Source organism: Patiria miniata, unplaced genomic scaffold (assembly GCF_015706575.1).
Source record: "Patiria miniata isolate m_02_andy unplaced genomic scaffold, ASM1570657v1 HiC_scaffold_7, whole genome shotgun sequence".
Taxonomy (NCBI): Eukaryota; Metazoa; Echinodermata; class Asteroidea; order Valvatida; family Asterinidae; genus Patiria; species Patiria miniata.
In genome coordinates, this window is record NW_024037074.1 from 170,868 (window position 1) to 181,669 (window position 10,802).

The 10,802-nt window shown below is 40.0% G+C and overlaps 1 long non-coding RNA gene across 1 annotated transcript; it reads right to left on the reverse strand.

The window, feature by feature from the left end:
* Positions 1–5,441: 5,441 nt before the first annotated feature.
* Positions 5,442–7,836, reverse strand: LOC119746061. The gene is made up of 3 exons (XR_005273688.1): positions 7,750–7,836; positions 6,314–6,521; positions 5,442–5,467 (listed from the first exon to the last, which is right to left on the reverse strand). It is a non-coding gene; the product is annotated as an uncharacterized LOC119746061 (long non-coding RNA).
* Positions 7,837–10,802: the final 2,966 nt, after the last annotated feature.

The window sequence follows — 10,802 nt, forward strand, 5'->3', positions numbered from 1 at the left end:
TTTAAACATTATAGTTAATTTCGTAACCACTAAAAAAGTGTAAAATTATGCTTAGTCCAATGGTATGGACTACCGACTCTAAATCTGAAGGTTGCGGGTTCAATTCCAGGGGGGAATTTTAGATTTTAAAATTTTATTTCTTTTTGGGTAAATTTAAACTTGATAGTTAATTTCGTAACACTAAAAAGTGTGAAATTATGCTTAGTCCAATGGTATGGACTACTGACTCGAAATCTGAAGGTTGTGGGTTCAAATCCTGGGTGGGAATTTTAGATTTTAAAATTTTATTACTTTTTGGGTAAATTAAAACATTATAGTTAATTTTGTAACCTTTAAAAAGTGTGAAATTATGCTTAGTCCAATGGTATGGACGGCTGACTTGAAATCTGAAGGTTGTGGGTTCAAATCCAGGGGTGGAGTTTGGTTTTAAAATTTTATGTCTTTTGGGGTAAATTTAAACTTCATAGTTAATTTCGTAACCACTAAAAAGAGTGAAATTATGCTTAGTCCAATGGTATGGACTGCTGACTTGAAATCTGAAGGTTGTGGGTTCAATTCCAGGGTGGGAATTTTAGATTTTAAAATTTTATTATTTTTTGGGTAAATTGAAACAATATAGTTAATTTCGTAACCACTAAAAAGTGTGAAATTATGCTTAGTCCAGTGGTATGGACTACTGACTCTAAATCTGAAGGTTGTGGGTTCAAATCCAGGTTGGAAAATTTTAGATTTATTTATTTTTGGGTAAATTGAAACTTCATAGTTAATTTCGTAACACATTTAAAAATTGTGAAATTATGCTTAGTCCAATGGTATGGACTACTGACTCGAAATCTGAAGGTTCTGGGTTCAATTCCAGGGTGGAAATTTTAGATTTTAAAATTTTATTACTTTTTTGGGTAAATTAAAACAATATAGTTAATTTCGTAACCTTTAAAAATTGTGAAATTACACTTAGTCCAATGGTATGGACTACTGACTCGAAATCTGAAGGTTGTGGTTCAATTCCAGGGTGGGAATTTTAGATTTTAAAATTTTATTACTTTTTTGGGTAAATTAAAACATTATAGTTAATTTCGTAACCTTTAAAAAGTGTGAAATTAGGCTTAGTCCAATGGTATGGACTACTGACTCGAAATCTGAAGGTTGTGGGTTCAATTCCAGGGGGGGAATTTTAGATTTTAAAATTTAGTTCTTTTTGGGTAAATTTAAACTTGATAGTTAATTTTGTAACCACTAAAAAGTGTGAAATTATGCTTAGTCCAATGGTACGGACGGCTGACTTGAAATCTGAAGGTTGTGGGTTCAAATCCAGGGGTGGAGTTTTGGTTTTTGAAATTTTATGTCTTTTGGGTAAATTTAACTTCATAGTTAATTTCGTAACCACTAAAAAGTGTGAAATTATGCTTAGTCCAATGGTATGGACTGCTGACTTGAAATCTGAAGGTTGTGGGTTCAATTCGAGGGTGGGAATTTTAGATTTTAAAATTGTATTATTTTTTGGGTAAATTGAAACAATATAGTTTATTTCGTAACCGCTAAAAAGTGTGAAATTATGCTTAGTCCAGTGGTATGGACTACTGACTCTAAATCTGAAGGTTGTGGGTTCAAATCCAGGGTGGAAATTTTAGATTTTAAAATTTTATGTCTTTTTGGGTAAATTTAAACTTCATAGTTAATTTCGTAACCACTAAAAAGTGTGAAATTATGCTTAGTCCAATGGTATGGACTGCCGACTCTAAATCTGAAGGTTGCGGGTTCAAATCCAGGTTGGAAATTTTAGATTTTAAGATTTTATATATTTTTGGGTAAATTGAAACTTCATAGTTAATTTCGTAACATTTAAAAATTGTGAAATTACACTTAGTCCAATGGTATGGACTACTGACTCAAAATCTGAAGGTTGTGGGTTCAATTCCAGGGTGGGAATTTTAGATTTTAAAATTTTGTTACTTTTTGGGTAAATTAAAACATTATAGTTAATTTCGTAACCTTTAAAGTGTGTGAAATTAGGCTTAGTCCAATGGTATGGACTACGACTCGAAATCTGAAGGTTGCGGGTTCAATTCCAGGGGGGGAATTTTAGATTTTAAAATTTTTTCTTTTTGGGTAAATTTAAACATTATAGTTAATTTCGTAACCATTAAAAAAGTGTGAAATTATGCTAAGTCCAATGGTATGGACTACTGACTCTAAATCTGAAGGTTGTGGGTTCAAATCCAGGGTGGAATTTTAGATTTTAAAATTTTGTTACTTTTTGGGTAAATTAAAACATTATAGTTAATTTCGTAACCCTTTACAAGTGTGAAATTAGGCTTAGTCCAATGGTATGTACTATCGACTCGAAATCTGAAGGTTGCGGGTTCAATTCCAGGGGGGGAATTTTAGATTTTAAAATTTATTTCTTTTTGGGTAAATTTAAACATTATAGTTAATTTCGTAACCACTGAAAAAGTGTAAATTATGCTTAGTCCAATGGTATGGACTACCGACTCTAAATCTGAAGGTTGCGGGTTCAATTCCAGGGGGGGAATTTTAGATTTTAAAATTTTATTTCTTTTTGGGTAAATTTAAACTTGATAGTTAATTTCGTAACCACTAAAAAGTGTGAAATTATGCTTAGTCCAATGGTATGGATTGCTGACTCGAAATCTGAAGGTTGTGGGTTCAAATCCAGGGTGGGAATTTTAGATTTTAAAATTTATTACTTTTTGGGTAAATTAAAACATTATAGTTAATTTCGTAACCTTTAAAAAGTGTAAAATTATGCTTAGTCCAATGGTACGGACTGCTGACTCAAAATCTGAAGGTTGTGGGTTCAAATCCAGGGTGGAAATTTTAGATTTTCAAATTTTATTACTTTTTGGGTAAATTAAAACTTCATAGTTAATTTCGTAACCTGTAAAAAGTGTGAAATTATGCTAAGTCCAATGGTATGGACTGCTGACTCGAAATCTGAAGGTTGTGGTTCAAATCTAGGAAGGGAATTAAAGATTTTAAAATTTTATTTCTTTTTGGGTAAATTGAAACTTTATAGTTAATTTTTTAACCAATAAAAACAGTGGAATTATGCTAAGTACAATGGTACGGACTGCTGACTTTAAATTTTAAGGTTGTGGGTTCAAATCCAGGGTGGAAATTTTAGATTTTAAAATTTTATTTCTTTTGGGTAAATTGAAACTTGATAGTTAATTCCGTAACCACTAAAAAGCATGAAATTATGCTTAGTGCAGTGGTTCAGACTGCTGACTCTAAATCAAAAGGTTGCAGGTTCATTCCCACGCTGGGAATTTTAGATTTCAAAATTTTACTACTTTTTAGGTCAATTGAAACTCTACAGTTAATTTTGTAACCACAAAATAGTGTGAAGTTGTGCTTAATCAAGTAATACGGACTGATGACCCTAAATCTGAACTTCTGAAGGTTGCTGGTTCAAGTCGCACAGTTGGAGTTTTAGATTTTAAAATTTTATTAATTTTGAGGTCAATTGAAATTTATATTTTTTTCAAGTTTGAAACCAGTCCACACTTCTAGTCTAGCAAAAGCCAAAAAGTAAAAAAGCAAATACTTTTAGCTTGAAGCAAATAGTGAAAGCATTTGCTCTCATTTTTATTCATGCAAATAAAAGTTATGCTTAAAAATATGTAGTAAAAAAAAAAGCAAATGCTAATTTTTATACATACGACCAAATGTTTCAATGTTAATCATAATTGCATCGTTTATGTTTTCAGTAATAGATTTGAGGACCTACATGGATCTGTTTGGGCCTACAACGACGCCCATTCACTGAGCGGATTCGGGATTGCCCATCGAGAACTCGAAAAGATAGGAGAGACCAAGGCCAGTTGCTTTGGTAAAATTTTTCATTCAGGTAAGACAAACTTCCATGAAGACTCAACTCATTAGTTCAAGTCCCCCCCCCCCCCCAAACTAAGCCCTAAGACAACACTGAGTGTACACTGTTTACAAAATATGTCCGGTTTTATTTAGTTAAGTGGCTTTCAGGCTGTTAGTTCTCCCACATTTTAATGGTGGTCCCTCATTTGGCATGCTGTTGGAAAGAACCAATTTTCAACTTTTGTTCTTGTGAAAATCCTGTTGCGTGACATCACAGCCTGTGTGTGATGTGAATGAGTTCTACCTGATTGATAAACGTGACCCGACTCAGAGGTGGCATGTCTTGGTGACAGTCCCTCGCTTGTCAGTTGGTACAGAATGTCATTTGGTGACAAGTGAACGTCCTTATCCAAAGTCAAGGAGTCATGTCCCACAGTATCTCCGGGGTTATCCACGATGTTGCCGAGCGGCTCCGAATCCTCCTCAGACGTTATCGTCATGACGACTGTCTGCTCCATGTTCCCAAGGGTGCCCTCCGAGGACGACATCATGGCCATGTGTGAGATGTCCTGTGATTGGTCAGCCAGGTCTGGTACCAAGACTGTAGATTCAGCTGCAGATTCCTCGGGGGCTGATTTGGATAATGCGCAGGCCTGAGTGTACAGTCGTAGCTGTGCTAGATGGTGGTGCAGCAGCTGGGTGTGCTCCTCAGACATGTGTTGCAGTAACTCTTGCAAAATGGACTGGTTCTCGCTGTCGTTGGTCAGACGTTTCAAACTGGACGTGTGAATCATGGACAGCTGCTGCTTGAGTGACATGTTTGTGTTGGACAAATACTCAACCTGGAGGGCAAGACGGATGGGCAGAGAAATTATTTGTTTACAGATGGAATTTTAATAGACCAATCCATTAGGCTCTGCCCCATGATGTGTAACCAATCACAACCATGACATGACAGCGCACACCAAAGTCTGACATTTATGCACTTCATGATGTGTGCAGTTGGAGCATGAATGCTTAAGAAGGCACATGTGTTGTTACCCAGTTATTTAGTGCAACTAGAGTTTGAGTGAAACCACGAATCCTCTACACAAGGATAAACGACACATCTGAGCTTGTGTACAAAATGTGTGCAACGGTTTGTCTGCATTTATCATAAGCAGCGTCAGCGCAAAAAACAACGTAGAACGTGTAGAAAATGTAGAGCAATGACAACAACAGTGCACACCATGATAGCCCACAGCCATGACAGCTGGCATCCTGACAGAAATCTGACCACTGAAAGAACGCAGTCGCATTAGTGTGCCTGCATTAGTTTTGATCAAGGTATGTCCCCCCTCCCACTTTTGAGAAGCGATTGACGCCCTTGGTACCTGTTGCATGCAGGGAACAAGATCCAAACTCATTCTTAGACCAAGACCAGATGGAATGCCCACTCACCTTTGTACGAAGCCTTTCTATAGTGCCTTTCATTCTGTGCTCTGTCTGGGCCCACGTGGTCCGCTCCTCCTCAAGAGTCTTCTCCAGACTTTCCTTCTCCTGCAGCAGCAGCGACAAGTTGTGCTCTGTGTAGCAAGTCTCGTCCTCCAAATCCTCTTTGCTTCCTTGTCTGGTATCTCAATAAGGACAACTGTTTACGAGAGGGAAAGGTTGAGTAATTATCCTGGATAATGATTCCTGTAATAATGAAAGTCGGTCATCAAAAGGTCACTCCAGGTGTGGGCTACACAAAGAGGGGAAATGATGGGAGGAGTTTATGGAGTAGAAAGGTCGACATATATGTTGCGCTTGAATGGGACAGATGATATGTAGCGGTAAAAACAGGATACAGGCAAGAAAGTCCAAAGTGATGCAGTGTGTCAAGAACATGTAATTCCTTGTAACTGGGTGCAAGCAATCACTCACTTTTTCAAACCGTATTCCTAACATTAGGTGGGCAAGGTGAAGGACAAATGCCAATATTTCATTAATTGTTGAAGTCAGCTCTCAAAATGTACTGCCACCCTGACTTATTAGATTTTTTTTTTTCCTGAATCCTCCAAAATTCAATCAACTTAAATAACGCCAATGGCACACCCTTTGCACCTTGTAATTTCAATTTGTAAAATCCACTGTCAATATTGGCCCTCATCCACCCCAACCCCCTAAAAAAATGCTGAACTTTTGGTTGTTGTTTTATTTTTTTATTGACCAAACAAGTGCAGGAGTGAAGACAACTGTATTAAACATGCTGTTGTCTACCCATTCCCTTCTTCCATATGGATTCACGATATATCAATTGAAAACAAAGTGGGGGGTGGGGGGGGGGGGGGGATGGGGGGGGGGAAGAGTTCTTCCTTGCATCAAATGCCTGCCCTTGGCTTTTTGGTCAGCTTCTTCTAATTATCCTTCACTGCTGGTGCATTATCCACCTTAACCTCTGCGTAGATGCTGAAGGATTCTTGGAGGGTCAGGGTTAATATTCTTACCATCTTACCTTCCCCATTGGCAGTGCTCTGGCTCGGATCATTGATGCAGGCATACTGGTACTCGATTTGCGGCTGCTGCCCATCAGTCTGCTCATAGCCCGGGGATGATGTGTCTGTCTCCGATGGCTGCTGTGACTGGGGGACTATGAGGTGTGTTACCAGGCTGGCACTGTTGGGTGCTGGGTCAGTGTATGTGGTGAAGATCTAGTTGACATACTGGGTAAAATGGTGAAGTGAAGTGGTTGAGGATGATAAAATGAGACAAAACCTGCAGGGTTGCAAAAGATTCAATTACACCGCAAATGTACAAGGAAAAATTAAAGTTCAAACTTAATTATTTTAAAAGACCCTAAGTGTTGGCATTTGATAAAATCCACCAAAATCCTTGTAAACCACCATACCTGCTCACAAGGTACATCAATTTCAACTGATTAAATTTATTTCATTGTTTCAAGGGGGACCATTACATTACAGCAACGGCATACTCAGTTGTCTTGAAACAGCACTGAAACTGCGAAGGTTAAAAAAATAAGTGCATTTTCAAACAGTTTGAGCCAAAAAGGTGTCTCTAATCATTCACAAAAGAATAAATACTTGAGTCAAATGTTTGATTGTGAAATTTATTTCAGAGAGTCTTTAAAGCTATAAATAAGTCCAATGAGCTCCAGAATTCAAGCATCATCAGAATTTACAACATTTTCTGAGTGAACCATGGTAGTTTACCCACCTGTGCCAATGTTTAATAGCTTATCACTGTTGATGCACTTTAAAGGGAATAAAAGTATGCTTGGAAGGTCTTAATCACTCTGTTTAAAACCGCTTGAGTCGAAGGCGATGGTATTTATCAGGACCCAGACTCCAAGCGGTCTTAAACTTAAATACCGACCAAGCACATATTTATTCCCATTCATAAATACCTATTCGGTCAAAAAAATCCAAACCTTTTGGTAAAAAAACCTGATTTTGCTCAACAAGTTCACTTCATGTTTTTTTAACACCCTCTATAGCTAAATAATGGAGTGTCCAGCTCGCGAGTAAGATGTTAACATCTCCTTTTTTGGAGATAGGCACACGCGTCGCACATACTGCGCGATGTCATGCAAAACGCACCTGGGGCGTTGCGTTGTGATTTTAGGACTATGAAATACTGACTCACTGGTAGCATTGCGCATGCCTACGTGAGGACCAAATAAAATGGAAAGAGGCACTGGATTTCATAGGAGCCAAAATTTAAAGTGAGACTGGAAAAGAGTTCAAGACCAGCCAGCCATGTCTTTATCATCGTTTAAGACCGGCCACATAGCAGCTTCTCGACCAATAGGAATGGATAAACTGCCATAGGTATTTATGAATTGTGGTTTACATGTATTGTACGTGCAGTCTGATGTGCCCACTGGGATAAAATGAAGTACATGATTGTAAAATTGACCATGACATACTGTACCCGAGTAATAACTATCTGTATTGTGGTCTCTGGATTACGGAAGTGTTGCTGGTAGTGCTTCATAGCCTTGTCCCTCCTGCTGAAACCCGTTGTGACAGTGGTAGCAGTGCGAGTGGGCACCCTTGAAGTATTTCTACTCGTGAATGATGCCGTGGACGATGCAGGATCTACATCACCGCAATATTTTAAGACCTGGGGAGGGATACAGTAGAGGATTGGTTTGGCAATTTTGACAAAAGCTGACAGCTATATGCACTTTGACAAAACATGAACAGTGGATCTTTTTATATGGTTCTCTTGCTGTAACAGGCACAAGTAAGCTATTGACCTGAGTTAGGACTCTTGTTCAGGCAGGCCGGATGCAAAGTTTTTCCTGAGACACAGCCGGCGCTTGGGCATGGCCTGTGACAACTGAGTCTATCAAACACTGGTATCTGCTATAAAGAATAACCAGCCCAGGTATCTGTCAATTTCATAAAACTTCAACAAATGCCACTATCTTGTCCTGCTGTCCACTGCCTTCAACTTATCTTAATTAACCCCTCTGCCACATGCAGCACAGTGCATCAGGTGGAAAAGTCTGGTGCACTTTGCTGCATTTCAGCTATCAACACCAGTGCATTAACAGCCAAGTTCTGAAACAATGAGAGCTAATCCCATTGAACAATGCCTCAGTTGTATCCTGCTGCGTTCGAGGACCACAGACTCAGAGGCAATTTGGCCTTCAGACTTTTGACCTGATGGATCTTGCTGCACTCGGCAGCTTGTCACTTAGACAAGTGTTGCATTCAACTCACATGGACCTTAAAAGTCATCTTGTAGCATGACCTGTGAAGAGAAAGTGAAAAACATTGTCCTTTGGCTTAACCTAAAACATATTTCTTGGGATCCAGTCACATGTATGCAAGCGCTTGGTCTTGTTCCCAAATGCAAACTCACCCCCAAAGTTGATGCCTTTATCCACGTGCTTGACCCTGTAGTGCGCCTTGAGGAGAATCTCATCAGTGAGAGACTGTCCTGGGAGCAGAATGGACAGTGCAGATGCGGAGCCTTCATCAAGGAGTGGCTACACTCCCTGTCTGTGCATTGTATGGGTGTCCAGTCTGCCTCGGCGCCTTTCATCCGCACTGATGGATGCGCCTATAGTTGCGAAAAAAAAACATGAGAAAAACTGTCAAGTAAACATGTATGATGTAAAAAAAAAAAAATGTGAATGTATAAAACGGCTACGTCAATAAAATCAGTAGAAAATCTCATTTTCTACTCAAATCCAAATCTTCAAAGCAGTTTTCAACAAGGACAGCAAGGAGGTTCGGATGCGGTTAGGTATGGGCAGATCCACTCTCGGCAGTGCAAGTATCTGCGCTCTCCCCGCGTCAGCCTTGAGGTAAAGGTACAGCTTGCTCGGGCCCTAGTCATATCAAGGGTACTGTATGGTGCCACCACCCTGTCGTTGAAGGCAGCTGGCGTCAAACGCCTAGACAGTTTTGGCCGAACCATTTGGCGTCACCTGCTCAACATCAAGTGGCAAGATCATGTGACAAATGAAAGACTGATAGAGATGATCGTCGACCGGTGTGCTTCAGCAGTAGCACTGTGATGGAACGAAAGGCAGCATGGTTGGGCCATGTGGTCCGGCATGGCGGCATGGCGGCAGCTGTTGTGGATGGGATGTCAGTGGGATGTCGTCACTCCGTGGGCCGGCCAAAAGATGCGCTGGGTGGACAACATCCCTGAATGGTCTGGGTGTGACACCAACGAACTGAAAGCAGCAGCACTGGAAAGAGGGGCTGTGGTGGGAGCGGTCGCAGTGTGATCCCAACTGTGTATAATTTGAAGCGGAGACCACGGGCAAATGCCTATGTCTAAAATATGAATGAATGAATAAGTTTTCAAAGTGGTAGTTCATAAAAAACCAGGCATAAAACATTTAACAAAAAGAAACCACTCGCAGATGGGATCTCTTTTGAGGCGTTGGAAGAGGTTTTAGAAGGCTTTCGTTGGGAGCCAAAACACAGTCACTCGGAAAGAATGTTGCAACCTGACGCTACTTCAGCGGTTTTGTACAAAGTCTATGGAGAGTCAAACAAAATTCAGTATTTCCTAACAAAATTGGAAATGTTTCTCAGTCCCAGATCATGTTTTATCATTTTTGCAATGACTGACCTTCATTGAGATGATATATGAGGGAAAAAGCAGCATCAGGTTGCAACATTCTTTCCAACACCTCTGATTCTGAACCAACACAACGAAAGTGATGTAGAATAGTAGGGAGTACTGAGTACTACCCTAGCAGTCACTCCTAGAACTATGATGCTCCGCATAGCGAAGCCTCATGGACAGAGAACTCGCAAAATTGTTGGCTACTACAACACACCAACTAAGTACAAAAACGTTCATCAAAACATAGACATTTTCTACAGAACCGCTGCACAATTTGCCCATAAACTCCATACAATACCTCATGACATACGCACGTAAGTTGCGCCTAACAAACATCGCTGGATTTCTGTCGATTTTTAGGCCATAATGATGAAAAAATATGCCTTTCCGCACTGAGCCAACCTGACTCTTGAAACGTGTACGCAGATTTGATCGATTGATGATTTTCTGTTCGCTCGGAGCACGCCGCAAGCAAATGATACGCTCATGCGTACAAGTGCAAGTACCGCTCCCCGCAGCGTGCTCCGAGCGAACCGAAAATCAGTGATCGATCATTATCTTTGTTGCACGTCTCTAGTGTCAGGTTGGCTCAGTGCAGAATTAAGGGCATATTTTCATCATTTTGGCCTAAAAACCGAAGAATCCACGATGTTTGTTAGGCGCAACTACATGAGTATCCTCGACTCACCATAATTGAGGCAGATAGCGCGTATTGTCCAACGGAAATTGAATGCGAGTGCGTCAAAACATATCCTGGTCGTTTTTGGTGGGACTGACGATATGTCATAGGGATTGTGCTGCAAAAACCATTTTGTGGGGTTCTGTGTCTATGCGGCTCCGCTCACGCGGAGCATCATAGTTCTAGGAGTAACCGAATACCGTAGCAGCAG